Genomic DNA, 21,302 nt, shown 5'->3' on the forward strand with positions numbered 1-21,302 from the left:
ATATTCCTTGGATGGATAACCAATATGGATCTGATTCCAGTTTAGATTGTCCAAGCTCTGAATTCTGGAGCACAGTATATATGACTGCTTAGGGATAAAACATCTGGCTACTTCTTTTAATCTTACATATTTGTTGCTTTTGGATTTGCCACTGTACTATCTTTTTTAAAGCAACTTTGTTACATTAGCAAACTATTATTGCATTATTTATCTTCCATTAGTTCTGAGTAAAAGATTGGCAGGACACAAACTGAAAGACTCAAACTTTCCTGAACTTCAGACCACGTGAAGCAAAAATGCATTCTAATAGAAGTCCCCCCCCACACACAAAAAAAGTTTACAATTTGGAGATGCAAAGAAAGCATCTCCAAAAATAAACCATTTAGAAAAAATTAAAAATATTAAATTTTAACATTTGGTAAAGAGAGGACTGACTCAATCTTAACTTTCATAAGGAAGCATCCTCCACTTTCAAGGAGGGATAACCTTAAGTCCTATTCTGGAAGCATTTACTATAAGCATCATGTATGTATCTATGAATTCAAAATACACAGCTTCCTTGTTTATTTAAGGCATGTTGTATTCATTATTTTAAAATGTGCATCAATCTCATTTTCTTTGAATTAAAAAAAGGAAAAGTTTTAAATATGCTGATGAAATCCTCCAGCCAGTTTTGATAGCTTGAACTCTGGACTAGCCACAGATTTTCACCTCAGTTAACAAATACCAAAATGTTTCCAGCCCAGCCATGGCCTGGGTTAATTGTACTCCAACTTGTGTATACCCAGCCTATGAGTTTTGTCCATTGGCCTTTTAGCTCCCAAGGGAGTAATGATGCTAGGAATGAAGTCGGCAGCATTTTCAAATCCAAATTCTTTGAGCCAATGCTTCCTGAAACAGCAGTAAAGGAAGATGTGTACTTGGTCAGGAAAAAAGCTTGGTAAGCTCAAGATCAACATCTGGCTCCTTTTATAATGGAAAGTCACTTTTCATTAAAGCGATCTGACCTTAAGAGTTTCGGGTTGTTGTTTTTTTTTAAATCGACCCCCTACTACTATTCGGACAGAGTTGAAGAGCTCTGCACATGTTCACAGAGAAACAGTTTATGCTTTATTCACGTGATCCTGAACTGCTCTGGTTTTTCTCAGGGTTCACACCCGGGCGCTTACTACTTGTACCAGTCTACTCCTTCGTATTTTTTCTCTGCCTGCTGGAGCTGCGAGGCCAAGCTCTCTTCTCCTGCATCGCCCAAGCGTACAGTACACTCTGCTTACGCGAACCCCAGCGCTAGCTTGCCTCGTGAGCGAACACACACACACACACACACACAACACACACACAAAACACACGTACGCGCGCCCACCAGCCGCTTCCCATTTGCCATAATTAGCCTTCCCGACTGCCTCCTTCGCTCTCCACCCCGCTAGCCTGTCCGCTGACTGACTTTAGCTAGAAAGCGCCTGGCCGAGGCGGGGTTCCCCCGGCTTGCTAGCCCCGCTGGGCGGGTGGGTGGGGGCGCGCGGCGGTACGCTTTCCTTCGCGCGCTACTTCGCTGTGGAATCGCGTCCACATCACGACAGAAATACAAAAGGCATCGGCCTCCCCAACGGACGAGGTTGCTGGCACCCTGCAGAAACCCAAGCCGGGCGGAAAACAGAACTCGACCGACTTGCTGCACCTCCCTGATTTGCGCCGATCGGCTCCAGGGACCTCCGTTGCTCTGCAAGGTAAGGCAACGCGAAGCGTCTCTGCCTCTCCCGCCTCTCTCTCTTTCTCCCCGTCCCTTCAGGCTGCGCAGGCAGCTGCCTCCTTCTGTTGGATGATCCGGGCTTGCTGCAGAGCATCTGCTGTGGTGCGGTTCGGTCTTGGTGGCTTGGTTTCCCTCCTCTAGCTTTGCCCGTCCACCCTGCTTCGCGTTACTCCTGCAGCGGGAAAAGAGGCGAGAAAACCCACTCGAGGCTTCAAAGCGCTGGCCGTTTCTGCGCCAAAACGCCAACCTCGACGAGAAGGGATTGATTTTTCTGCAGACGGTTTCCGGGGGGTGCGTTGAATCCACTCAGGGCGGCAAATTGCTGCAGGGACTCCGGCCTCTGCGGGCGCGCTTCGGTGCCGGCGGAGAGGCGCTGCCTCCTCTCCCCTCCGCGCGTGTTTATTTGGTCGTGTTTTGGCGTGCAGGGCTGTTCCGTTGACCGCCCCTCTACACTGCGGCGACTTTCCCCGGGCGCTAGGTTGCAAATGTGAACAGATTTACCTCACGGATGCCGAGTTGGGCGGAACAGATTGGACTCTTCGTGGAGTATCAGCTTCTTTACGCGTGAGGGTCTGCTCAGCCCTGCCACGCGCCTTTTGGGTTCGCGTGGTCTCCTGTGCAGTGAAACGCAAAGATTTAGTCCAGATTTCGTTTGGATTCTTTTAGGGACCTTCCGGGTGGATTTGACAGAACACAAGTCCCCGCCCCCACCCCATCCATCCTTCGTCTTTACATCACTTTGTAGTTTCCTCAGATAGATTTTGTAGGGGAATCCCAAAATAGAAATCTGGGCCGATTTGCATAAGCAGAACTGCCTTCAACATTGCTGTCGAATCATCCTAGGTGCAGTGTAGCCCGTCTAAGGGTATAACAGGATATTAAATTCACGCTGGTGCGAATTGGTAGACTGTAAACCAGATTCCAGTAAGACCAACTGTGTTGGGATGGTACCTGGACAGAGTGCGAGTTGTCCATGAGGAAGGCTGACTTAAAAAGGCATAAAAGAGCATTTCTGAAACTAAAAAAAAAAAAAAAAAGAAGTCTTGTGTTACTGGTTGATAATGCATCATTTCTGTCAGGGTATTTGCATGGATGAGTCTGAAAAGATTGTAGAAACTCATGGCTACAGATTATTCAATGGGTGCCCTTTATTTCTGACTACTCAGGCTACCAGTTTGACTAGGACCAAGCTTCTTTGAGAGGTTCCTTTCCTTCTCTTTTACAGTATCCCAGCCTTTCTTTAAACTCTGTCCTTTCCAGTCAAGGGCTGGGCTTTGAGCCAGGAGGAGGGGGCAACTCCACATTGGTGTTGAATCCGAGGTGGATTCCAGGCAAGACTTTTATTCTGCCAATGCCACAGCTCATTTACAGCATTTTTCAAAAGGTTCAAACCACAAAGTCACTTGATGTTTGCAACCCATTTGTGCTTTTCCACCTGCTTCTTTCTCACTTTTTTAAAAAAAAATTATTGGTTTTTAAAAACAAACATAAACAAACAAAACATAAAAACATCAAGCTGTCTTCCTTAGGTGTACATAGTGTGCCGGTTGGTTTACAAATTGTTTTGAGCTTCCATTTCGTAGTCTTCAATTACAATGACATTACATATAATCTCATATTGTCAATCAAAAACTAAATACCTTAATATCATTATTGATCAATCATTTGACTATACTTTTATTCATTCATGTTTTACAAGGTAACCATAATTTACTTAATTTATCGTATAACAGTTCATATTATCATCCCAAATCTATCCTAAAATCATTTTGTAGTTATAATAAGAAAGAAGTACATCTTTATATATTGCTTCTTTCTCACTTTTTCTTTCAGTAAAAATACCTTAAAGAATCCTTCCAAGATTACTTGGAAGAACTCCAAGAAGGCTTTATACGGTTCACAGCTAGACACATTCATTACAGGTTAGCCCACCTCTGTCCCCAACCAAGTTTGTACCAAGGGACCTTATTATGTCCCTCCCTTTCATGTTCCTGTTGTTAACAATGCTGCTGGTCCGAGAGCTGTGGCTGGCTGATGAACTTCAGCCTCATAAAATTTCAAGCACGCTTTTTCCAGCAGGGCAGGAAACCTGCAGCTCACTAGAAGTTTGGGCCAGAAGTTTGCGGATTATAGTTCAGAGCACCTGGAAGTCATGTCAGGTGATAGTAATGGCAGCCTAAAGCTTGATTTAAAGTTGCCCACAACTGCACATAGATGTCACTGCATACCTATGTTGCAAAGGGGTTGATGAGTAAGAGGAGGTTGTGGATGGTTGGAGACAGGCTGAGGCGCACACTTTCCAGATCCCAACTGCACCTTGTGCAGAGATGTGCATTCTGCATGCTGATTGATCCACTTTCTGTTCTGTGCTTTGCCAGAACATTAACATTTGCAGAAATATAAATGGAACACTTGTGCAACCACCCCTGAATGACAGGTGTATACGTTTCCTATTGTGTAGTGCTGGAGAAGTTTAATCCAAGCTTAACCTGGAGCAAGGGAAGGTAGGCTCTTCAGGTGGCACTTTAGGAAACAATATTCATAGCAATAGGGTAGAAGTCTAGTCACATCTAATTCATAAAATCCTGTGGAATTTTTTTTCCTGAGGCTATGTGAGTGCTGCTGAAATGAATGGAGAGCATTATTTCTGAACACATGAACTTTTGATGGATTATGCTCTTCATTAATGATTGGCTGGGAGTGGGATGTTGTTTATTTTACCTCTGACATTTCAGAGACTTGGATGGGCTATGCTTTTTACTTGCCCAGGGTCATTTAGCAGCGATAGTCTTGCTTACCATGTGGCTGCTGTGTTTTGGGAGGGAGGATTAGGGGAAATTCACTTGTTTTTCTTCCTAGCAGTTGATAACCTGCTGTTGGAAACAGAGGAACATCATTTGCAAAGCAGGGCTACCCTGCTTGCCCAGAATACAAGAGGAGAGCGTGTGCTGCATCCCAAACAGCAGAAACCAAGCAGCGTATCTTGTACAACAAGCCAAGGGAAAGCGAGTTCCAGCATTCTTTCCATTATTTTCTTTCAACTTTGGTGGTACAAATTCAAGCTAATTCTGTGAGTTTGTATGTGTTTGTGTGTGTGAGAGAGAGAGAGGAAAGAGAAAAAAAGAAAAGAAAGCGAGCTTTGTCAGCACCAGGCCACAGCAGTTTGAATGTTCTTCTCAACAACTGGTTTTGGAAACCTTTACAATGATGAAAGGACACAAAAGATCACACATGTGACCTTTAATGTATGTCTTGAGTGGAAGGTGACCCCAGTGTGGCAGCTACTGACTATACAATGCACTTTATAGCCAAGTAAGACTTTAGATATGGATCCTGGGGGGATGGGTTGCCAGGAGGTGTGAGGTTCCACAGATTCATCTGATATTTTCACAACAGCTCTTTTTTCCCCTGAGTTTCCCATCCCATTGTATTTGGTGGTCAGAAATATTTGCAGCTCTTTAATAAAAGGGAAGTGGAATCTTATTGTAAGAGGAATTCACCTGTTTATGTTTCTGGATCTCAAATTGCATAACCACGTGTTATGAAATTGCTATAGCTTGGCGATTGTCAATGAGCCACTTTGGTTTGATTAAAGCACCAGGCTACAAACTGGGAAACTGAGTTCTAGTCTGGCCTTAGCTATGAAAACTGTGTGGGTGACCTGGGGCCAGTCAATCTCTTTCAGCTCACCTGGCTTCACAGGATTGTTATTGTGAGAAAAATAGGAGGAAGGAGTATTAGGTATGCTTGTTGCCTTGTGTAATTTATAAAAATAATAGGATATAAATAAATGTGTTCTCTGTATATTGACATTTCTGATGCATCTGTATAGAAATCATTGTAGATTAAGGGAGTGAAAGGCCACCTGGCTGTCATAAATCTATATTGCTGTGATTAGGACAGGCCCAAATCATAAGAGCCATTTGCATTTATCCATCAGAGCACTTTCAAGGATATTCCCTGATGTCCCTTAGTTTCCTTTGTGGCAGTGTGTTATTTTGACTGTGTAAACTGTGCACTCTAGAGCAAAGTTACCATTTCCCCCCCAAGTTTGGAAGAAGACAAAAAAAACCCCAGTGGCTAATGAAGTACTCTAAATGTTTAACTAATTAATGTTAGAAAATTTTGTTTATTCATTTATGATACATACAGGCTGCTTTAATTTCTAGGGACTCTTGATACTGTGGTATAGAAATAGCAACATCAGTGCAGCCAGTATTCACTTGTGCTCTGGTTCTATGAAGTTGTCTGATGTAAGCATAGTGCTGCAATTGTATGCAATCAGCTCACATTCAGTTGGCCTATTTTGCTTGTATTCGTTGGAGGATTGCCAATAAATTTCATTATTTGTATGCATGCATTTCTGCATGTATGCATTTATTAGCTTTATAAATTGCCCAATTTCAGAAGCTCCGTATGTTCCATCACCTAGCATACCATGTAATTTTTGTGATAGCAGAATTTGCAAAATTCGTAACCATCTCCCAATCTGATCCCTTCCAGTTCAGTTGTACACCCAATTTCCACTGGCTTGCTGGCTGACAATGATGGAAGTTAAAGTAAACATTTGGACAGTGCCATGGGATAGAAAACCGCTTTTAACTAGAACCATCTATACACTTTTAGCCCTTAATGTTGATCCATAAAGCATGAAACAGTGTTTTAAATCATGCAATCACTTGGGAAATATATACTGTGCTTATACTGATACAGGTTCATGATAAAGGACTCTGCATAAGTGAAACCAAACAAATTCTTACTGCTGATTAACATGCCTTTTCAAAGAAAGCGAGAGAGAGATTATTAAGCATGCTGTTTTGCTTACTGTACTCAGTTTTTTTTCCTGCAATGAAACAATTGCTCTTTTTGTATGACTCTTAACCGGAATTGGGCCAAGGATAAACTTCATCCAGACTGGGTTTTTTGGGGTGGGTGGGGATGCTAAGTAATTATTTTCCCATCTGCAATTAAGATAACACCCTAGAGAGGCTAAGTGAACATTTGGGCTATCTCTAGGGCAGTCCATTTTTGCGACTGTTTTGGTTTTACCATATCTCTTGGAGAAAAAAATATTGTGGGTATATATTGTGAGACCTTTGGGCAGCAGAAAACCAAAATAATAAAGCAATTCATAAAAAAGCTGGTCTTTTAAAAAAGATAATTTGTATTAGAAAATTACATTTTGATAGAAAATGTTTACCTGTATTCTGAATAAAAGAATGAAAGGTCCTGTATTTTCCTAGATCAGGGGTCGCCAACTTTTTGGACCTCAGGGACCACCAAACTCATAATTTTAGATCCCAGGGACCGCTAACTGGTTCTGTGGGTGTGACCTAATTTGTGGGTGTGGCTTGGTGGTCATGTGACTGGCTGGGCATGGCTTGTATGTAAATATTATAAATATTTATATAAATATTGAATTTTTTATAAAAAAGAGCAACTTTTACCCAAAATCAGGCAAAGCAGGCAGGCAGATTGAATTGCTCACAGAATGATAGATTCATTCAGAAACCTATCTATCTGCCATTGGCTAGCTCAGTCTGTCACATAAAATTTGCTTGCAAGCAAACTCACAAAATTAACTCACAACACAACATGCATGTAAATATTGGATTTTTTATAAAAAAAGAGCAACTTTTACCCAAAATCAGGCAAAGCAGGCAGATTGAGTTGCTCACAGAATCATTCAGTGATCTATCTATCTGCCATCGGCTAGCTCAGTCTCTCAAATTTATTTTTACTGAATTTGCTTGCTGTGAGTTTGCTTGAATTTGCTTGCAAGCAAACCTTCAGTCCTAAGGTTCGGCTGTACTTAAAAGCAGAGCCAAAGATCTAAAGACTAGCTTGAAAGCAAGAAATCCAACCATTTCCTGCTTCCTAGCTAATCAAAATCTCCCAGCACAGCAAAACAGATGATGGTTGAAAAAAGGAAAAATAGAAATTTAGCAGACAAGTTTACCCGGTAAGGAGTGAGTGGGCGGGGAGGGTTCCCGTAGGCCATGTGGGCAGCGCAGCCTTGTGTTTCTGCACAGACTGGATTAATTGCTTTGGCGGGGTGCTCTGGGGGTGAGATTTCTCTGTGGCCCACCAAAATTTTGTTGCAGCCCACTGGTTGGCAACCGTTGTCCTAGATCATATGCAATCTAGTGTGGTGTTTATTCCTGTTGGAAGAAATATCCTTCTGGGTTCAGTTCCAAGTGGTTCGTGGAAGTTGCTTGGAAAGAAGGTTTAATGGTGGACAGGATTGCATGCCTTGGAGCTCCTGGGCGAAAAAGGAAGAGATGCTGAGAGTCCCTTGGGTTTATGCCCTCTCTGGGCTTTGAACTTGCTTCCTGTTCCTGTGGCAAGAAATGTTTCCTGATTGGTTGTCAGACTCCCATGGGGAGTCATGCGGAGGTTGCTTGGTTGAATCTTGCTGGGTGATGCAATTTTCCCAGGTGCCATGTGGTGAGATCGGTAGAGGGCTAATCCTATTGTGCCCCGATCCCATCACCCTGGTGCTGTGGGGGGGCGGGGGCAGGGAGCTACAGGAAGCTGCTTTGTCTTTAAAAACATTTTTCTCCTTTTCTCATCCAGGGAAATATAATATTCTGCCTTTTTAATATTTTCTAGACTCCGTTGTCAGAGGAGGTAAAGAGAACTTGTGAGGACAAAGAGCAGAAACTGGAAGTAATTATAACCCTGAGAATACCAGTCTAGCAAATTAGAAGCAATAGACTGAAAAGGTGCAGTGAGATAGTGCACAGATACCCAACAAAATACATCCCCCTTGACCACTACAGAGTCATGCTGACTTGATCTTTCCACCCCAGATATTTTACTTACTTAGTTGGTGTAACTATTTATTTATCTGTCTCAGCCGAGAGAACTATAAATTTGGCAGCCAATTGGCACACCCTTAAGCATGTGCTACTGGTGCACAAAGTTGTGAAAAGAAATCTAGGAAGTGGAGGCGAAATGTCTTAACCAGTCATGTCATGCAAACATTACCTGTATGACAGCATTTTATTTGGTGTTTTATTTACTTTTCCTATTCCGTTGTATTTCCTGCTTCTCACTGTTGATATTTGCAATAAAATGCAGGTCCAGCAATATTGATGCAAAGGGGATTCCATAACGAAGATGCCTCTCTTTTAGGTAAATCGGAGTGCAGCTTTTAATGCCACATGCAAATGAAATAAATTTATAGTGAAATTACTAAATACTATAAATAGATTTAATATTTATACTGTATGTTGTTTTGATCTGCAAGTTTGTATGATTTGATAAAGAAGTTCCTGTCTGAAATTGCTTATAGAAAGATTTGCAAGGTTCTGTAGAGCCTGGATTTCTCCAAGGTGATAAATTATCTTTTTTTTTTAGTTCTGAGAGGTAAGGTCTGTATGGTTTGGAAGAAATGAAACTTGAAGCAATTAATGCCATAGTTCTGATCCTATGTAACTTTAATTGTGTGATTTTACTTTTTTCTACATATAATATCCAAGGAAAACAAAACAGACAATGCAATACTTAAACTTCAATAAAGTTTTTTAAGGGGGACATCAGATGAAGAACTACAGAGTGTCCTAATTTGTTTCTCTGATCAATAATAATGATGATGAGAATGCATTTACAATTGGCAGGCTGACAGGAACTGGCTGAAATAGTCTCTGATAGTTCCTTTTTTCCCTTCGATCACAGAGGTAGAATAGGTCCTTCTTTTTATCTTTTCTTGATCCCAAGCCCAGCAAAATCAGACATTGGGAGTGTTCTGAAATTACTTCTGATACTGGATTCCAAAATCAAGATTCCAAAATCACATTTTTGAATAGTCTTCAAAGGGCACAGCTGCCAAAGCCTTTATATGGTCATTACTGTTTCCTTAGTATCTTTTAAAGAGTGCTGAGAGATTTGCAATGACAATTGAAACAAAAAAAATGACAAACTGGTTACTATCAAACAGAGGGGAATGTGTTGTCAAACACAACAGGAATGATCTGACACACTCTCTGCGAGTTCAACCCAGGTTGCTATGTCACAGAGAAAGGTCGCTCTATTTTCTGTCTGCATGCCTGAACTCCATTGGAAAATCACTGACAGCTTTCATCACTGTCATAAAACTGTGGCAGCTACAAACATCCGGAGCATTGTTATTACAGAAAAAAAAACCTTTAAAAATGCAAACATATGAAAAAATAATACATTATAAGCATCAACTTCGTTTTGGGCTCCTTCGAGACTCTTTTCCTATGACTCCTTTCACATTATCCAAGTGGGAACAAGGCTGTGGGAAGAGTGAGAAAGTGCCAAGACCCATTAGAACAGGGGTCTCAAACACAATTTACCTGGGGGCCGCTGGAGGCAGAGGCTGGGTGAGGCTGGGCCGCACATAGAAGTGTTTAGCCAGCTAGCGATGCATGGAGAACGCACTATTATACTTTCATATCACGGTGGGGGCCACAGGATATCGTCCTGCGGGCCGCAATTGGCCTGCGGGCCGCGAGAATGAGACTTCTGCATTAGAACAATGAAGAGTTTGAGAAATATTGCCCTAGAATATTGGGTTCAATTTTATGAAGCAAAGAGAGAGAAGATATGGGGCTCATGTTACGGGCAGGAGGGAACTAACAGGACTACTGATATTTTTGTCCCTTTGCATTCCTCATCCATAAGGAGGTTCTGCCCACTCCTTTTAGCCCCCTCTCCCCACAAATAACATAGCAAAAATTCATCTCTAAACAAGCAGAGACAAGGTACTTGGCATTAGTTACTGGAAAGGCAAGTTCTTGGACCTTAAACAGCGGAGTGGCAGATGGAAATCCAGTAGGTGCAGAAGTCTTTTGTTTTTCCTGTCTGCCTTTCACCTATTTATTTGGTCAAGTTATTTGGCCACCCATCTCACTAAATGACTCAGAGCAGTGAACAATATTTAAAATTGCAATGACAACTATAACAATGAAAATACATTCCAGCTGAGAGAAATCCGGCAATCACTAATACAACCAGGAGACAGGTTGTTTCACACACTTGGAGGCCCGGGTCTGGGAAGAAGCCAGGTTTTTAGGGCCTCACAAATGGCCATCAGGATGGGAGTCAAACTTGATCTCCAGAAGTTGTTTTTTTTTTTTTATGACCAGCAGCCCTGCTGGGAGGTCCCTAAAGCAAATCTCTCATCCTGAACTTTGCAGGATTTGAGGAGGACAATGGTTGAATTAAATGTCACTTTGGAAAGGTGTGTGTTGCTGGGCAACCCCTAGCTTCTGACTTTTCTGTCTGTGGGGGAGAAGTGCTGGAGAGGGAGGAAAAGAATGCAAAGTGATCTGGGGAACACTTTAAAAAAATATTAAAATTGAGTTTGGAGTAAGAAAGGTGTGTGTTCCTGGCCTGAGTGTTGGAGGCCCTTGGAAAGCTGACTTCCAAATCTTGCTCAGGCCATGAAGAGTATCGTTTCCCCCTTAGTTGAAGAGAAAGAGGGAGTTTTTTGGAAATGGATTTGTAAAGTCCAGCATGGATGACAACCAAACACTTTGCCTGCCTAAACGAATTAGAATTTGTGGACCTCTCAGAAGATAGCATCTAGTCCCAGCTTCTTTGTAGGGTTGCAAGATCTGGTACATGTACCTTGATGAGCCACAGAAATTGGACAAATATATAATTTTCACTCTGAAAGAAACATGGGTTAAATCTCTTTGAATTGAAGAGAATTACATGCTTCCATTAAAATAAAACTAGTCCCCAAACCTCCAAAGTTCTCTTTTTATAAGAAATTTGCTTTTCGCTTGACAAGCAATTTTTTTTATATATCAAGGGTTATTTTTCATAGAGAGAAGATTTGCTGTTTCAGATTGAAATGGAATAATTCTATCAACTTGGAGAAAAGGGAACCTGAATCTGGCTTAGATGTCCCAGCCATTCCACGGCTAAGATGAACTGTCATTCTGGAGCTTTATATTTCATTATCCAAACTAGGTTACATCATCAGAGGATATTAGCCACCTTGGGCCTAGGTACTAAGAGAAAAGAAGCATCCATCTGCGCGAGCCATCTGCCTACCTTCCAAAATAACCAGCTCCCTTCAAATGACTTAGAAGACTCTTTGGTTTTGCCCATGGCAAAATATGATTTGGTGGATCATCCACTTAATTTCTAAACAGCTTCTGTTTTTAGTCTCACAACAGCCTGAGCCAAACCTGCTGCCCTCTAAAGGTACAGAATTGGGAGTGCAACTCCCAGCATTCCTTGTGAGCATGCAGTCCTTTCTACAGGGCTGTGGAATATGGGACTGTCTTCTATACTTCTGACAGCAAGGTACTGTAGTGTGGGTTAACCATGCCAGTCTGACTGTGACGGAGACATTTCTAGGGCTGTGGTTTTTTAGTATGTGCTACGAAGAGGATAAATACCAGGCTTAGGCCTAACTATAAATACCATTAGATAGAGTGCTAGTTTACCTTAATGAATGAATGCTGGAGTATGTATTTTTTATACACTCATGGAATCATTTCCTCTATCTTTGACTTGAAAATGACTTGAGGATATTTCTATGTGCCTTCTTGAACATGCTTGATTGTCTTTCTGAGGCTAAGTAAAACAAGAGTTATTGGGTAGTGGTGAAATGGCCTTTCAGGGAAGCAGGGCTGGCATTGTAATTTTTGCATTTTGAGGAAATGCTGATAGATGTCTAAGGAACCCCTCAGCTCCCTATCATGCACTTTGAAAGTCATTGACGTAGCCTTCCTTCCCTTTTATGTCCTGGAGATGAAACAGTGTATGCTGTTAATTTTGGTGAGGTGCCAGAGTTGCTGTAATTCTTCTTGTATATGGGAGCAATTGGAGGAAATAGAACTCCAGAGGACTTTAAGAGTGCACAAGGAGCCACTTTTATTGCAATTGCAGTCACGAAAGTTACCTCAGAGCTTATAAGCGTCATGCTGTTTCCACTATCTTGATATAAATAAAGAAAGTGACTGGCTTGCTTGGCTGAACCAGCCCATGAATATTGCCAGTGCTATTAGAACCAGTCCTGATAGGTGTAATATGAAGATTATTAGAGTAGTTGTATTAGCCCATGGTAAATATTGTCAGTATTAGGCCATCTATTATCTTGGGTATAAAATGTGCAGTGCTGGATGGGTTTCTGTCAGGGTCAGAATCAGATATGGGCTACAATAGGTGTAAAATTGTTGATCTATTTAAGTCAGTTCAATTCAATATGGGGATGAAATGTGAGGGAATCCACAGTTCTTGTTGCCCCCATCACCTTTGCATGTTAAACATGGATAAAAAAGTTGCATTAACATACCTACTAAGCAAGAACAAACAAGACACATTACAGTGTAGTGTAGGGGAAGACACTCTGAATACCCATGTTGATTTGAAAGTGGTCTTGAATACCTTTCTTTTTGCAGCCCATAAATTTCTGCTCACAGCAGTAACACACATGAACTGTTGCAAACCCCAATGCAGGCTTCACATATGTTCTCAAGTACTGTAATATCATTTTGAAAAACAAGGTCCTTCTCCCAGAGAACCTCCTACCTAGGGACTGTACCCCGAAGGTCCTACCCACAATGCATGGCATGTCCCTGTTCGCAGATACAAATTTTATTTTATGACCATCCAACTCAAACAGTGCAACTGCAGGCAGCTTACAACAGAAAAAGAATCAGAGATAAAAACAAGGATCGTTAACAATGTACATTAAGGATCGTTAACAATGTACATTAACTGAGAAGGTAATTGCAACAACAAGCCCCAGTTCATAGGCAATGTGTACTTTTGTCAGATTCTCCCAAGGACAATGGCCATTATGTTAGAGGACTGTTGAAAAAGAAGCCATGTTCTCTTTTCCTCAGTCATCTGCAAGAAAATGGATGGCTGTACTTTGTAATCTGATGGTCCTTAACATTTTTTTCAGAGGATAAATATTTAGATGTATGCAAGATTGATAAGGAGCCAGATATAATCTTTTGCTGCTCATTGGAAAAGAGGCCCAACTACATCAATATAAAGGTAGCTTGGAGAAGACTGCCAGAATGGGAATCTGGCTTTTGCCAGCTCTTTGGGTGAGTATGTAATTCAGAAGGAATGGTTTGCCAATTTACTGAATATCTGTCAGTGTTATATTAGTTGAAAAACTAACACAACTATTAAACAAACCTAGCTGACTGGGGTGAAAGAAATAGGAATTTCTATTTTTATAAATAGCTCAAGTTGGTGAACATATTCTTTCTGCCTCCTATTTACTCCACAACAACCCTGTGAAGTAGCTTGGGCTGACTGGGCCAGAGTCCATTTTCAGACAACTATCTTGCAGCTTTTCTTGAGGACTGACTTCAATTTTTGATCACAAAAATTGTGATCAAAATCACCCTAAACCACAACTGCAAATTTCTGGATTTAAAGAGTTTGAGGTTAAAGCTTTGAACCAAAGCAAACGTCCATTCAGGCAGAAGGCTGTGAGTGCCTAGCTCAATTTAAATAGTTGTGGGTGTGTGAATCCCAACTTTATACAGAACCAGGTCAAGGTCCAGTAAAGTCTGATTCAAACTGTGTCCAACTCTACCTCTTTATTCAGTTCACAACAACCACTTTGGGACTGACAATAAGACTGGAGCGGTTTCTAAATATTGAAAACCAGTCAGTTTAATGAGTTGCAGAACTTCAATAGATTAAAAATCAGATGTAATGTTTGGCTTTTCCAACATCTGTCCCTATCCTCTTCTTTTGTATAACCTTTTGTCAGATAAAAGGTTTTGGAGAAATTGAAAGTTTGCAGATCTTTTGTGCTTGTTTTGCTAGTCAATTTTTGTAAGGACATTGCCCAACTGTGAATATGGATTTACTTCCCCATAGAATGACAATAGGGCAATTGTTTCTTCACATGGGCTTTGAAAGAATCCAAAGTTAGCAGCTTGGATTGCATCTCTAATTAATACATTTGAGTGTGTCTGTGTTTATACAGTATACAGTATTATATTATTTGTATGGTATTCAGCTTTGTTCGGGTATTTTCCCACGTCATTATAGTTGTGCTTTTAAAGTTGTAGCAACGTTTCGGCAGAATCTCATCTGCCATCATCAGGCTTCTATAGAACTGTAGATATTATATTATTTCTATATATTTTAAGTATTAGCACTCCTCACTCATTCCTATAATACTTGGGAGTGGATTACAAAAAAGAATTAAAACAACAGAAATATTATGAAAACAACCATTAAAACATTATTAAACCAAAACAATTTTTAAACAATATAAATGCAAACAACTGAAGTAATTAAAAAGCCTGGGTGAAAATGTTTTAATTGATTTTTCTATTTGGTTTCTTGTGTGAAACCAATTTTTTTCTTGAGCCTACTTAGCTATTTTTAAGAGTGTAGATTTTTCATTATTATTTCTGTTCTTTGCAATGATAGGGATAAATGTTTTTTGTATGTTTAGACCTGGGAGACCTTTTTGCTTGAAGAGTAGATGTAACTGAACATAAACAACACCTCAACATTGATTTTGTATACAATTTACAATATCTAGGGACTAATTTCAAATGGCAGGTTTCATGTTTAAACATCACATTTAATTTATCAGCTTTGTAGTTTCTTTCCTGGTGTAATCCTGACAGAAAGGAGTTCTCCAAAGCTTAAAATTTTATTTGTTTAATTTTGGTTGGTTGTCATAAATAAAGGCAGTGACTATTTCTCATCACAGTTATGATTGGTTTTCCCCTTCTCCTTTTTTAATAACTGTTTAATAACTTTTTTGATAACTTTTTTAATAAGCTAGACTCCCATCGTCTTTCCATGCTGGGGACGGCTATATTTATTGCATTTGGTCAGGACAGATGCAGAAACAGTTTCATTTCTCAAGATAAATTACCAGCTATTGCAAATTTCTTCATAAATATGATAAGAATTTGATGTGACAATTTACACCGCTATATCAATGAAACCGATGCTTGTGTCCATCCTTACCTTTCATTAGTGTAGAAAGGAAGGAAAGAGAAAGAAAGAAAGAAAGAAAGAAAGTCCTCAAATGGTGGACTTGGAAGACAATGAGCTTCTTTAGAAATGAATGCATGCTTACCTGTATAGGACCATTATCTCATTATCTGGTCCATTACAGGCTGGACAACTGATTCTCTGGAAGTCTGGATCAGTCCTCCTAGTTTATCCAATGACTCATCATGTAAATAATCATTCTATCAGAAGTAATAAAATGGTACTTCTTTGGAGATGAAATATAGTAACGTTTAACAATTTGGCTTTATGTTTCTTTATCAGTTATGATGGGCTTATTATGTTGAATCAAAACCAAGCAAACAACTTGTGGGTTAGCACAGTGCACAAAGGCACCATTGGTATCATTCTCTCTACTCTTATTTTTAGAAAATTAAATGAGAGCCTCAGGAGATTGAGGCTTGTGGATTTCATTAAGAAATTCTTTGTTGGTCTATTTCCTTTCAGAACTTACAGTGTGCAGATGATTGATTCTTGCCCAGCTGAGCCAATCATACAATGCACTAACTAAACAAATGATATTTGAACAAGCCTAGAATACAACCCGCTGTACTGACATTACATGCTTTCTGTGAGCTAAGAGGCAAGTTTCCTCCAAATAGGACTGTAAGGGGCACATTGAGAAAAACAGTGTCTTCTCTATGTCATCTGAGAACATCTAAAGTTGTAGTTTTTGGCAATCTCATGCCAATAACATGCAGTGCTGTTTACTGTGACTTGGGCTGACAGCCAGCTTTGGATGTTACTAGCAAGCGGTTACACTAAGTGTAATGATTTTGCATTTCTTCATCTCCCCCCACTAAATGTAATGCCCAACTTCACATCTTTTCTGTAAACCAAATCTATGAATCCACGTTTGTATAACCAGCAGTTGTTGCATGCAAGAATGAAAGGACAGTATAACCTGGGTAGTGAGTAAGAGAGGTTACTCATATCAAGAGTTGATGTGGCAGAGATCTGGGTAAGATTGACAGTGAAGAAGCATGTGTGTTGTTTTAGTGAGTGCTGATTTACACGGGCAGAGGCATTCACAGTAAGGAATTTTCTGAAATCTCTTTTCCAGGATTGTAGTTTGCAAGGTGCTAGAGTGTGCAAGCACAAGAGCTTTTTGGAATATTGGTACAGTAATCGGACTAAGTGAAACTGAGCACTAGGAGGCAGTACATGACCAGTTTTGTCTTGTTTGTGACTCATCAGACATATACAGCGATCAGTCTTTTTGTGGGGTTCAAATCTTTTACTGTAAACTGGGCCATTCCATTTTAGAGAGGAAAAGGAGAGAGATACAGAAGTCACATAAAACTTTGTGCATAAGAGATAATGGAATGCCCATATACAGTATCCCCCCCCCGGTACTTAATGCTTAATGCTTAAGAAACAGAAGCAGTCTGTATTTCTTTGTTGTTTGGTTCCATATCTACAAATACCTCTCCTCTGGATATTTCTACAGCCAACTCTAAATCATGGGTCTCCAACCTTGGAGGCCCCTGCTCTAAACCATATTAAAAGCACATAATGGAAGGGGAAACGGAAGAGGAGGATGTGAAGGCACACAGAGATAATGGCCTGCTCTCCATCTTATTACTCTCATCTTGAAGCTGGAGCTGTGTAGCCCTTTGATTTTGGTTCTTAAAAGTTGTTTTTGGAGTGCAAGGTGTGCAAACACGGCGGCTATTTGAAACTGTTTAAAATATTAACTATGTTCATGGTTGGGCACCCTCCAAAACTACTGTAATATTTAACATTGAATCAAGCACTGTGTGGTTGTAATGGATACTTTAGGAGTATGAGCATATTCCTTCACCCCTTTTTCAAAGGGAATCTGCAGCAAGACCCAACCCCAGGACCGAAATGTGGTGTCCTCCTCAGATTCTGGGCCATTTGCATCTAAACATACAATTGTACAAAAATCTCTTGGCAACATCTTTGCATGGAATCCCCAGCATATTGCTTTTATAGAGCCATGATGGCACAGTGATAAGAATGCAGCATTGCAAGCTAACTCTGCCAACTGCCAGCAGTTCAATTCTGACCAGTTCAAGACTGGCTGAGTTTTCCATCGTTCTGAGGTCAGTAAAATGAGGACTCAGGTTGTTGAAGGGAATGTGGTGACTCTGTAAACTGCTTAGTGCTGCAAATACAGTAAGTCTAAGTGCTATTGCTATGAGTTCTCAGCCCAACTTTAAGTCTTCCTCAACTATACAGATGTTGAATATAGTGCTTTACCCTTAAAATGACAAGTATTAGCACTGTGTCAGAGGGGTTTAGAACGTACTCATTGCAACCTATTATTGTCAGCTCTGCTGTGTGACTTGCACACTGACAGGATTAGCCCAATATCTTTTGCCTGTATCTTTCCTCCCCCTCTAGTCTTGGGCATTCTTCTCCCATGGCATCCCCCCACCCCTTCCTACAGAGATAGCTGGGGAGATGCTTGTTTTTGAAAGAGCAACACTCTACTTGACAGCCGGAAAGCACAGCATTTTCAAAACCAACCAATACAGCAGTAGTCTCTTTCCAGCCCGCCTGACCTCAGCAAACTTCCTGTGGTGTGTGGTTTGGAAGGAGCACTCTTTAACATGACCCTGGATCTTTCAAAACAGTGCACTTTTCACCAGCCTGCTGAACAACTTGGTGGTAAACCAGGATAGCACACTTAGGAGAAATTTTCTGACAGCAGCTTGCCTTCAGGAGTTGTGGGAGCTTCATCACTGGAGGCTTTCAAGAAGAGACTGGACTGCCATCTGTCAAAAATGGTGTAGTGTCTGCTTGGGTGGGGGGTTGGATTAGATGACCTACAACAGTGATGGCTAACCTTTTTGTTGTCGCGTGCCAAGAGTGCGTGCGTGCGCGCATGTGTGCCTGCACCCATAATGCAATGCACGTGCGACCTTCCCTGTGTTTCCCCTGCCCCCCTGCCCATGCGTGCGGGACCCCCCTGCATTCCCCCTGCCCCCCTGCCCATTTGCACGCATCTCCTGCATGTGGCCTGCCCCCCACGCATACGCAGCAGATACCTGAAAATTAGCTGGCTGGCAGGAGGCAAGTGCGCATGCGCAGTGGAACTGAGCTGGGGTGACAGCTCGCGTGCCCGCAAAGATCCCTCTCACAAGGAACTTCCAGACATCTTCATTTGATGGCTAATTTTTATCATCTTGTTTTGAGGAACCTTTCTTTCTTTCTTTCTTTCTTTCTTTCCTTCCTTCCTTCCTTCCTTCCTTCCTTCCTTTTTTTCATCAATTAAGGGCAAGGTAACCCGGTCATGTAAATAAACAAACTTAACTAATTATTTTTAGTTAAGAGTTGGTTGTTTTCTTTATGTTGGGAATTTAAAGAGTTTATAATTTATTGAGCCATGGTTAGGAGGAAAACAGAAGGATTGGACGGAGCTCTTTCTGGTAAAGTTCTGATGTATCCAAAAGGAGGTGCAAATAAAAAAATTGGGTTTTTTGGGAGGGGTTGGTTTGTATATGTTCAACCAGTGGTCAGAAGAGGGAACACTGAAAGTTAAAACAACTGTTTCTTTTTCAAAAACTGCTGCAAAGGGGCAATTGTGGGGAACGCTGTTGAATCCCTAGTTCTACCCTCATACAGGCAGTGCTTACAACAGTTCATTTAATGACTGTTCAAAGTTACAGCAGCACTGAAAAAAGTGACTTATGACCATTTTTCACAACTGTTGCAGCATCCCCATGGTCACATTCAGATGCTTGGTGAGTGACTCACAGTTATGACAGTTGCAGTGTCCCAGGGTCACGTGATCACTTTTTGCAACCTTTTGCCAAGAAAAGTCAGTGGGGAAGCCAGATGCACTTAACAGTGGTGGTTACTAACTAAACTGCAGTGATTCACTTAACAACTGTGGCAAGAAAGGTTGTAAAATGGGTCAAAATTCATTTATCAACTGTTTTGCTTAGTGTTCTATCGCCAGAACAAAGTAGACTCGAGACCGGAGTTGAGTTTAGCTCTTTATTAAACTGTCAGTAACTTCAACTAAAGTCGAGCCGCGGCAGCCCCTTTTATAGTGGCTGCTCGTGGCTCGCAACCAATGGCATTTATTTAAAACTCCTGCCGCTTAGGCGGCCAATCAGAACTGTTGTTATCTACCAATCACTAGGCGGTGGTATCTGTCCAATAGGAATGCAGTATTACGAGTATGCAAACAAGTACACTACACCCCTCCCCTCTTGGTTTGATGCAACGTTACGTGATGTAGTCGCATAAGTAGGCAGGGCTTTTGTGGGTCCTAGTTGACCTGCGTAGTTCAGTCTCTGCGTTGACCTTGGTCGGTTCGGACAGGCTCGCTGTCTTTCCTATTCTTCTCTCTGGAACCTCCTGGAAGGGTGATTCAGCCATGCCACTCCCGCCGTGCTTTGTTGGTTTGGTTGGACGGGCGCTGTTGCTCCCTTCTGGCATGCTCGGGCAGGTAGAGTCGGCTCGGCTGCTTCTTTCCTGGTTTTCCTCCAGCTCTCTTCTTTCGAATTTGTCAAATGGTAAGTAGTTTTTATTTCTTTTTGGGTTTTCAGTTTCTGGTTGGTAGTTTGTTAATGGAGGGTTTTCCTTTCCTTTATTATTTAAAGGCCCCCCCCCCCTCTGGTTTTATTATTATTGTCTATCGGTTTTTGTGGATGTGTTTGCTCCATGTTTCGGGGTGTGTCGGTGTTGCATTCGATGTGTCGAGACCGTAGTTGATCGATGTGTCTTTTCCACAACCTGCCGTTGGTTGTCTCTAGCCAGTACGATGGGGGGCCTGTGATTTGTGTTATCGTGGCCGGTAACCACAACGGGTCTCGGGTAAGATTTTTCACGTATACCAGATCCCCTGGTATAAACGTGCGGTACTTACTGGAGGAGTCTGGTTGCTTTTCGGGGTTGTAGCTGGGGTGTAGTCTGTCCAAATATGAGCGCAATTTTCTGCCCATTAAAAGTTCAGCTGGCTCTTGTTTGTTCATGTGTACGGCGTTATATGTTGAATGGTGAGCATGGTATTGATTTTGTCTTGCATGTCGCCTCCTTCAAGTTTTTCTAATGCTTCTTTCGTGTATCGAACCATGCGTTCTGCCCTTCTGTTCACCACCGGATGAGCTGGCACTGTCAGAGCATGTCGTATTCCTTGTTCTGCGAGGAATTGTTCAAAAGCTAAAGCTGTGAACTGTGGGCCATTGTCCGATACTTCTACATCTGATAGACCATAAGTGGCGAAGAGTTTCTTTAGTTGTTTAGTGACGGCTTCAGTCGTTGTTGAACTCATGATGCTGACCTCTAACCAGTTCGAGTAGGCATCAACGATGATTAAATATGTATATCCCTTTGTGGGTCCGGCGAAGTCTATGTGGATTCTTGACCAGGGGCCTCTGGGTTTCTCCCAGTCAAGGACTGGTGCTAAAGGGGGCGTAGGTCTGGATGACTGGCATTTATTACATGTTCCGACCCAGGTTTCAATGTCTTTGTCTATTCCTGGCCACCAGACGTAGCTTCTGGCCAGGGACTTCATTTTTACCATGCCCAGGTGTCCTTCATGTAACATGTTCAGCATGTCTTCTTGCAATTTTCGTGGAAC

General features: G+C 41.5%; 1 protein-coding gene across 1 annotated transcript in view; it reads left to right on the forward strand.

The window, feature by feature from the left end:
• The first annotated feature begins 1,609 nt into the window (after positions 1 to 1,609).
• Positions 1,610 to 21,302, forward strand: part of PDE4A (phosphodiesterase 4A) — a 511,809-nt gene continuing 492,116 nt past the window's right edge. Inside the window, exon 1 of the mRNA XM_087925849.1 lies at positions 1,610 to 1,727. The gene's annotated coding sequence lies outside the window, so the exon portion shown is untranslated. The remainder of the gene's footprint in view (positions 1,728 to 21,302) is intronic.

The sequence above is a fragment of the Pseudonaja textilis genome, chromosome 2 (genome assembly GCF_049901715.1).
Source record: "Pseudonaja textilis isolate UNSWEBS1 chromosome 2, rPseTex1.2, whole genome shotgun sequence".
In the NCBI taxonomy this organism is placed as follows: domain Eukaryota; kingdom Metazoa; phylum Chordata; class Lepidosauria; order Squamata; family Elapidae; genus Pseudonaja; species Pseudonaja textilis.